This window comes from Equus caballus, chromosome X (assembly GCF_041296265.1).
Source record: "Equus caballus isolate H_3958 breed thoroughbred chromosome X, TB-T2T, whole genome shotgun sequence".
In the NCBI taxonomy this organism is placed as follows: domain Eukaryota; kingdom Metazoa; phylum Chordata; class Mammalia; order Perissodactyla; family Equidae; genus Equus; species Equus caballus.
This window is the reverse complement of record NC_091715.1, coordinates 110,625,432-110,632,500: the sequence shown is the minus strand read 5'-3', so window position 1 is coordinate 110,632,500 and position 7,069 is coordinate 110,625,432. Positions and strand designations below refer to the sequence as shown.

General features: G+C 44.3%; 1 long non-coding RNA gene across 8 annotated transcripts in view; it reads right to left on the bottom strand.

Annotated features, from left to right (window-relative positions):
- The window catches only part of LOC138921894 (uncharacterized), a 186,062-nt gene extending 179,827 nt beyond the window's left edge, over positions 1–6,235 (bottom strand). For 4 of the 8 annotated variants that reach the window (XR_011434874.1, XR_011434879.1, XR_011434877.1 and 1 more), the window contains exons 1-2: positions 6,070–6,229; positions 1,373–1,485 (exon numbers count right to left, since the gene is read on the bottom strand). This is a non-coding gene — a long non-coding RNA (uncharacterized lncRNA). Of the gene's footprint in view, positions 1–1,372; positions 1,486–6,069 lie in introns of all 8 variants that reach the window. The other 4 variants (XR_011434876.1, XR_011434878.1, XR_011434873.1 and 1 more) reach the window with 3 other exon arrangements.
- Positions 6,236–7,069: the final 834 nt, after the last annotated feature.

Sequence of the window (7,069 nt, the reverse complement as noted above, 5' to 3'; positions counted from 1 at the left end):
ATTTACCTGTTGAATAATTTAAATATTATTTTATATTAAAACTACTTCTGATATAATTTATCACATAGAATATACAATTCACAAGAATGTTTAAAGATAGACAGGACACTGGGGTAGAGGTTACTGCTGAGGGAATATTTCTCTGAAGAAGTCACATTTAACTTGAAGCCTGAGAAATAAGATTGAGTTAGTGAGGTGAAGAGTGGGGAGAGAGTGGAGTGAAGGGGGTTATGTATAGTGTCCTTGGCAGAAAGAATAGTACGTGCAAGGGTTCGAAGGTCGGGAGAAAGTGTGGAACTCAAAGAGCTGGAGGCCTGAGTGCCCCAGGCCCACACTCCACAGCGAGGATGTTCTATTATCCCAGGATCTCCTGCAGCACCTTCTAGGAGTCCCTCTTCTTGCTCACATCCTGCCAAAACACTGTGAAAATCTTGGGGGGAGAAGGTCCAACAGCCTGGACCTGAGATGTCTATAGCACCATCCCAAATTTCTTAGCCAAGACCAGGAAGCCAGGAACATATAGTTGTCATTGCTTCAGGATTTTCAGCACTTTTGCTAAAACCATTCACTAGTTTAGATTAGTTTAGATTATACTGCTTGGTATAAAAGTAAACTTCAGTTGGCCCCCTGCATAAAATATTACAAATAACAATATCAGCTAATATTTGTATATGGCTGTCATTTTATCTTCACCACCACCCTGAGAAATAGGTGCTGTTATTACTCTTATTTTACAAATGAGGAAACAGGCCTCAAATGTGTCCAAAGTCATATAGCTAGTGAGTGATAGAACAAAGGCTATGACACTGGGTCCTTTCGGTGCTAAAGCCCATGTGCTTAGGACCACACTGCACTGCTGAGCAGAGTGAGTGGGGAAGAGTGATTATGAGGGCCTTAATCTCTGTAGGCCACTAAGCAAACCCATTGTCCTACCCCCTGGAATTCTCTAAGAAGACTGAATGGAGGGGCATAAAAGAAATAAACTGTGTTAAGTGACTACTGAATGCAGGCATCATGATAGGACCTCTAAATATGTCAGTTCATTTAATCCTCACAGCAACCTCTCATGGTGGAGAAATTATTAACCCCATTTCACAGATGACGGAACTGTGGCCCAGGGCGGTTAAGTAATTTACCTCATTGGAGCTGCAATTGGAATCTAGGCTTGAGTAACTCCAAAAGTCTATACCCTTTCCATCAGAGCACATCAAAGATGGCTTAATATTTAACCCTTCCCAGGTTACCTATTTGCACTTTAATAAGGGTCTTTCCTGTGTGAATCTCATGGGACCGTGGCAAATCTGAAGAAAAGGCTGATTAGGGATCGCAAGGTGGCCCTGCCTTAAATCACACCGAAATGGCATTGACCTACCTTCTTCCTGTAGTTCCTGAAGCGGGGCAGTGTGCCAGAGAAGATAAATCTCTACTCCAGTCACAACCTTCTTCTCCTCCAACTGGGATAACAACTCTCAGACACTCTGGCAACTAGAGAAACAGAGAGCACGCCGAATCAATCAAGAGTTTATTTGCAAAGGGTAATGTCAGAGGATGAACTTCCTTTCAATCCTGCTAACTTTGTACATTTAAAGGACTACTGGCTCAGGAATTTGAGTTCCCTCTGACTTGCTTTCAGTCATTTGTTTTTGATCATTGACTAAATCATATTCTCCCTCTCATCGCACCACCTTTTAGAGTGTAGACTTTGATGTGTGTTCCTCGGTTTCCCTACCTCCTTCTTGCTCCAACTAACTTAAGACTTTGCAAACAAATCCTACTGAGAAGTATGGACAGTCTGGGCCTTTCCAGAAACTCAAGCTGCTGAAGGAGATATGGTATTTAGTTAAGCTGAAGTGAAGCCCTGCATAAATCATAAAGAGGCAAACCCAGGTTACTCAAACAGGACCCTAGGAGGTACTTGGGGAATAGACTTGCAGGCAGCTTTATTTTTCTACAGCCGAGTTACTTCCAAAATGCTGGGGCCCACAAGTACCCCAGGAGTAACTTGGCTCCCAAATGCTGGAGCAGGTCTTGGCCTTGGAGCACAGTTCTGGTGCTGTTTCCTGAATTCCCACATTGCTGTTTTCCACACATGGATCAAGCTTCAAACTTCCTGTGTCTGGACCGTGTGTGTGCGTGTGTGCACACATGTGTGTGTGTGTTTATATGCTTGTGAAGGTTGGAAGGGGGGGAGGAAGGGGATACAAAAGGAAGAGCATTTAACTCAATACTTTTGCTGCATATATGTCCCTTTGTTCCTCTCCCATTCAGATAAAGCTGATATTTTCTGATCAGCTAGCTTCTGCATGTGCAGAGCTAGTATCCTCGTGAATAAATAGGAAACCGACTTTAGGAGGTATCCTGGAGAAGGCTGCTTTGCAGGGTCTGCCTGATATATTCGTAGGGTGTTTTTTTTGGGGGGAGGGGAGAGTTATGTGGAGCCATAAATCCTTAGGATTTATGTTCCCTTGTGTATGTGCTTCCCTCTGCTTTTGTTTCTAAATGCATTTAAATGATTTAGTTGTTCACCAGGCAATTAGAGGAAGATGTGCTCATTTCACACTTCCAGCTGACTTGGTGGGTGGGGGAGAATGTCATTCAATACAGAGCACTATGGTTTCGTGGTCTTTCCTTCTAGAAGAACCTAGCTAGGGATTGAGGAATAGACTACAAGCCACGTTCTATTTCCTACTTTTCCTGTATATTGGACAAAAATATTGCATGCAAAGGACAGACTTTTTTTGTTAAAATACTTATTAGTTGACAAAATTAAAAACCAGATTTTACATTAATACATTTGACTTCTGGTTTCTCTTAAAAAATCAGAAGTCCTGTCCACACTGGGCCTGCATTTCCTATGGTGTCGACCAAGTTGCCCTCTTTATGTGGGTCCTGCCTTCTTGGCAGCCTCCATCACTGGTCTTATCTCCTGACACTGAGCCTGAGGGTTGTTACCTTTAAATTTGTTTTTATTGTGGTAAAATATACATAATACAAAATTTACTATTTTAACCATTTTTAACTGTACAATTCAGTGGTATTAAGTACATTCAACATGTTGTACAACCATCACCACTGTTTATTTCCAGAACTTTTTCATCATCCCAAACAGAAAGTGTGCTCATTAAACAAAAATGCCCCATTTCTCCCTGCCTTACGCCCTGGTAATCACTATGCTACTTTCTGTCTCTATGAATTTGTCTATTCTAAGTATCTCATATAAGTGGAATTATACCCTATTTTTTTCCATTTGTGTCTGCCTTCTTTCACTTAGCATGTTTTTAGGGACACATTGATTTTTTTAATTGACTTTTCCTGTTTTTTGAGCACAGACATTGTTTTCTATTGTATGTTAAAGGAGGAATTGCATTTTATTGAAAAAAAAAGCCAAACAGGACAGGTAGTTTGGGGTGGAGATTCTTGAGTTCTAAGCTTAAAATGATCATTGTATCTACTATCGATATATGGAGGTGCTTAATGTACTTAGGCAACCCAGTCTCTTTACACAGGTGTTTTACAAGTAGTGGTTAATTCTCCTGGTATCCCCCAAAGGCTTCTCCATATTTTACAGTCAGGATATGAAGACACAGGGATGCTGTGGGGATTAGTTAAATGTGTGTGGCATACTTTGCTGTATAAACTCACTCTCTGGAACTAGTTTTCACTCCTTGCTCTCAACTTCCTCGGCTTTTACTGTCAATCTCATTCATTTAGCACTTAGCATACGCTTGTTAGTTGTCTTTTTCTGGATATACTCTTGAAGGCAGGAGTCAAGTCCCATCCCTCTTTGTTTTTTCAGTCCTGTCCATAATAGCAGTTCAAGTGATGTTTGTTGATGTTGGCCTCCCCCTCCCCCTTCCTTTTAAGTAGAGCTGGCAAAGCATAACTTTAAATTCAAACTCAGTTTAAACAAACTGAAGGGTTTTCAGGGTAAAAACAAAAGGAAGTCTTCTGTGGCAGGAGAAAAGGAACACCTAAAATGCATAGAAGACCTGGGCAAAGCTGAGGTACCAAAAAACCTGTTGTTTGCCCCCTGGCTAAGAAGTGACTCACACACAGCCTGATCCAGCATTAAATTCAGAGCTGTGCTCACTCTACTCCATCAAAATTCAAATTTGGAGGAGAACAGTAATGACCAAGGCAGGATTTGAGGAGGGGGTATTAAAGGAATTAGTGTTTTAGGAGTTCCCATTGTACGAAGGCCCCAGTAGCTGTGGGGAAGGCAGGCTGGAAGTCTTTTGAAGGCAACTGCAAACCTGGGGGCAAGCTTTCTACAAACCGGGCCTTTGCTACTAGGATTTTTTCCCCAGCATCTTCTGTAACGGCAAAAAAATGAGAAATGGCCTAAATCATCTCTCGCTAAGGGAATGAGTAAAAGAATTTTGGCAAAACTATGCAATGGAACACTGAGCTATCATGACAAAGAACGAGGAAGTTATCCTCCGATGGAAGGATATTTAAGAGACACTGTTGAGTAAAGAAATACAAGGTGGGCTGTAATTGATGATCCCACTTGTAAGGGGCAACAATGGAATATATATGTATATGCAAATAATATATTTTGATGATTACATACAAGCATAGAGAGAAAGGGAGAAAGGGACTATTAGAATGGAGTGGTGGAGAGGAACTCTTTATTGTACTCCTTTCAGTACTGTTTTAATTTTACCCCGAGCAGATTTTATTTTTTTTCATTTGAACAGCAATGTTAATTTTACCAAGTATCCTGTTGCCATTGTAATCAGTAGTAGTCTGCAGCATATACGCACCCTATCTAGTTCTGCTGTCCACCCCTCCAAATAACAAGGCTGGAATAATCTTCCCTTGCTTCACAAACCAAGTGTCTCCAGGTCTTTAACGCTCAAAACCTCACCTTCCCTGTGAAAAATTACCCAAATAACTTCACTTCACACATAAACTGAATCGTTCCAAGAATCCATGTTGCCCACGCTCCTGTTTCTGAATGCTTCAGCAGCCCCAGCAGAGCTTTCTGCACACTGGGGCTACTCTCAGCATGCCACCGGCCCACTACTTTTCCTGCACCTGATTATATTCTGAGTCCCTGTTCAGGGTGAGCTAGCATTTCCTTTGAGCACACTTCCTCTTGCCTGCCTTGATACATGGCCCCTCAGAAGGCTCCCCTTTGGCAGGCTTGAATTGAATGTCACTTTTTCACTGGCATGAGTTCATTATAATAGCTCTGTGTTGTCAAGGCCTTTACATTTAGACTTGCTTCCTCCTTGTAGCGTTTTCTAGGAAATATGGATCTGTAGAGAATGGTGGTTTCCATGGTAAATGTTCCCTCATATTTGTTTACTCAAGTTCACTTCGGAGATACACAGCATGATTTCCTCTTTCAGTACCAGCACCACAATAGATTTAGGTTGTGGCGCCACTGCAGAACTGTTTAAAAAGAAATCTCACCCACCCTGGTTAGAAAAAGGGCAATTTATTATTCTAACTGCAGGGAGCCAACTTCATATCCACCACCAAAACTGCGGGAAAAGAGTGGACTTTTTAAAACAAAGCCACAAAACCTACACACCTTGGATGTAAATGCTTAAAACAGATGAGCAGAATATTTGATTCTCAAACACATGTGAGACTCTCCACTATGTGACATACACGAGTAGGAACACATCTATGTGGGGAGTGCTTTGTGGTTCCGAGTTTCCACACACGATTCATTTTATATTCATATACCAGTGCCATTGAGTTAATACATCATGCTTACAGCCTTTCTTTACAGACAGGAAAATTAAGGCTCAGAGAAGTTACGCGACTCAACAGAAGGCGCACAACTAGCTGCTAAGTGCTAGAGTCCGAAATGAGTTCTTCCTTTAGTTCCAAATTTCATGTCACTCTGCTACCCCTACATTGTTTCTCTGTGCTTTCGTTTCCCAGATGTAAAATGGTAGATTTTCAGTAGATTTTCCCAGGATGCTGTTCTCAACCCTCTGTGTTCTTAAGCAATATCAATTTTTCGCAGCCAGGAAATGTGAACACCAGATTGACACTTTACGTACTTTTTTCGCCTCCTGGCCTAATGAATTAAGGGGAGAGAAAAGTTACCTATTACCACCGGGCCAGATAGTGCCATAAAGGTGTACCGGAGCCTGCCGACACACTGTCGCACTCTTAGCAGACTTAAGAAACCAAGCGTCTCATCTTTCTCTTCTCGGCAGTACCTTGGGGGAGAACCCAGAGAGAGACAATAGCCTCTTGTTTAGTTTTATTAATTGCGAGGGCGGTGGAACAAAAGGATCCGAACGACGACGCAAATGACCAATCGCAAGCGAATCCTAGGCTAGGATTCGCCAACCGGTAGCTGCAAAAGAATGGTGGGCGGGACTTACAATTCTGGGCCCGCTCCGCCCAGGCCGGCCCTCTCAGCCCGCCCAAGAGGCGGAGGCTCCGCAGAGCCCGGCCCATGCCACCTCCCCCGCCAGCGCGGCCCGCCACTGGGAGGGGGTCGGGGACGCGCCAGGAGGGGGAGGAAGAGGGAGGCTAGGGGGAGCGGAGGAAGAAAGGAGGGTGTCTCGCAGAGCTGCGACCTGGGTGGGGGCCTGCTGGTAATAGGAAGCAAGAGGGGAAGGAAAACCAAGGAGCGCTGCTCCTTCCTGCATTATTTTAAGCAGGCTTTGCGAGAAGCTGCTTTTCAGCATTTCTATTTGTTTTTCTTCCTCCTGCTGTGGGGCGGGGAGCTGCACTGGCTCTCCCACGCGACTCCGCTCTGCTGTTGCCATAGATTATTATTTGTAGTCTTTGCAAAACCCTTTCCTTCCTCCCAGCCGGTTCTCGCGTAGACTCTCATTGCTAATGTAACCGCGTCGTGCCACGTTAGTAGGAGGACCAGAGCAAGGTCCCCCCGCTTTCGCCCGAGCAGCCGGACTCCGCCGCTCAATTGTTTGAAACTTCCACGCCCCCTGGCCCCGCCTCTCTCCCCCCGGCCGCTCTCTGCCCCCCGCCCCTCTCCCCCCCTCCCCTCTCCCCCCCCCCCGCCCCGCCCTTACCCAGGGTCCGGGCAGGCTCCCTCCCTTCTTTCTCCGCCCTCTACTCCGCCTCCCTCCCT